The sequence below is a fragment of the Sprattus sprattus genome, assembly GCF_963457725.1.
Source record: "Sprattus sprattus genome assembly, chromosome: 9".
Taxonomy (NCBI): Eukaryota; Metazoa; Chordata; class Actinopteri; order Clupeiformes; family Clupeidae; genus Sprattus; species Sprattus sprattus.
Window position 1 is genome coordinate 3,401,965 of NC_137928.1, and position 2,500 is coordinate 3,404,464.

Here is a 2,500-nt window from a genome sequence, read left to right on the forward strand (position 1 = left end):
CTCACACACTCATGCACTCTTTATTCTCGTACACTCATGCACTCTTTATTCTCGTACACTCATACACTCTTTATTCTCGTACACTCATGCACTCTTTATTCTCGTACACTCATGCACTCTTTATTCTCGTACACTCATGCACTCTTTATTCTCGTACACTCATGCACTCTTTATTCTCGTACACTCATACACTCTTTATTCTCGTACACTCTCAGACCCTTTTAGAGGATAACATCATCAGACTCCTTTGCCTCGTACATAGTTAGACCCCTTATAGTGTGATATGGTTAGACACCTTTAGTGTTATACACTGCTAGTCTTATACTGTTATATGGTTAGACAGCTTTAGTGTTATACACTGCTAGTCTTATACTGTTATATGGTTAGACACCTTTAGTGTTATACACTGCTAGTCTTATACTGTTATATGGTTAGACAGCTTTAGTGTTATACACTGCTAGTCTTATACTGTTATATGGTTAGACAGCTTTAGTGTTATACATTGCTGGACTTATTCTGTTATATGATTAGTGTTATACACAGCCAGTCTTAGTCTGTTATATGGTTAGACAGCTTTAGTGTTATACACTGCTAGTCTTATACTGTTATATGGTTAGACAGCTTTAGTGTTATACACTGCTAGTCTTATACTGTTATATGGTTAGACAGCTTTAGTGTTATACATTGCTGGACTTATTCTGTTATATGATTAGTGTTATACACAGCCAGTCTTAGTCTGTTATATGGTTAGACAGCTTTAGTGTTATACACTGCCAGTCTTAGTCTGTTATATGGTTAGACACCTTTAGTGTTATACACTGCCAGTATTATTCTGTTATATGGTTAGACACCTTTAGCGTTATACACTGCCAGTATTATTCTGTTATATAATTAGACAGCTTTGGCGTTATGCACTGTCCATTATGCATTTCACACTTCTCTCATCATCTGACATTGCTGACGAATCTGTATCTGTATCTGTATCTGTATCTGTATCTGTCTGGGGTCTTTTGAAGAGGAGATCACGTCTGAGCATGAGGAGAGAGAGAATAAGAGAACAGAGAGGGGAATGAGGGAGAAATAGAGGGGGATAAGAAGATAAAGAGAAAAGAGAGAGAAAGAGGGGAGGATAAGAAAAGAGGGAGTGAGAGGAGAGGGTGAAAAAGAGTGGAAGTGAGAGAAGCAGAGGTGCAAGTCAGAGCTGGGGGGGAGGGTTCTCTGTGCAGAGCTGCAGTGAGAGTTATAGAGTCTGCAGGTTAGAGACACACACACACACACACACACACACACACACACACACACACACATGCACACTCACTCACACAAACACACTCACACACACACACACACTCACACAAACACACTCACATACACACTCATGCACACTCACACACACACATGCACAATCACTCACACACATACACACTCACAGTCACAAACGCGCGAGAACCCAAAATCCTGTTCTTGAAGAGAACCAAGAGTTAGTCCTTTAAAAGTACTCAGCACACTGAGTTAATGACAGAGGATGTCTGCTGTCAGTTTTACTGGACCACTTCACTACTTCCTGTCCTTTTATCTTCACTTCCTCTCTCACACCTCTGGATCTCTGACTCCCCTCTCTACACGCACGCACACACGCACGCACGCACAGGCACGCACACACACAAACACACACACACACAGAATCAGCCACACACATAAATCCAGCGCCAGATCCTGTCCAGCTAACCTCTATTTGTTTATCCACTGCATATAGTTCTACCTAACTATCTGTTTACCCGCCATATAGAGTTCAGTAAGTTAGCGCCCCCTCAGTTCTCATTATCAGTGTGAGCGTTGTGGTCGTGTTGGCTGTCACACGCCGTTGGTGGGAATGACGTCAGAGCTCTGCCTTCCTATAATAGCAGGGTGAGAACCGGGGGGTGGGGGGGGGGGGGGGGGGGGGGGCTTGAGCTGTGAGCCTGCCAGTGTGAAAATGATTTGCAGTGATGTGTCTCCCCACACACACACACACACACAGACCCCAACACACATACACACACACACACACACACACACACACACACACACACACACACACACACACACACACAGCCCCAACCTATATTAGAGTTTTTTACATTGAAACTATTGACTTGTGTCAAATGTCCACCATGTCCACTTTTCCAAAACTCTTCACACAGTGTGCTTTACCAACACACACCTCAGCACATCACACAGTGTGCTTTATAAACACACACACACCTCAGCTCATCACACAGTGTGCTTTACCAACACACACCTCAGCTCATCACACAGTGTGCTTTACCAACACACACCTCAGCTCATCACACAGTGTGCTTTACCAACACACACCTCAGCTCATCACACAGTGTGCTTTACCAACACACACCTCAGCACATCACACAGTGTGCTTAACACACACACACCTCAGCACATCACACAGTGTGCTTTACAAACACACACCTCGGTGCACATCACACAGTGTGCTTTACAAACA

General features: G+C 43.6%; 1 protein-coding gene across 1 annotated transcript in view; it reads left to right on the forward strand.

Moving 5' to 3' along the window:
• Window positions 1-2,500, forward strand: part of dock10 (dedicator of cytokinesis 10) — a 104,796-nt gene that overhangs the window by 1,354 nt on the left and 100,942 nt on the right. The window lies entirely within an intron of this gene.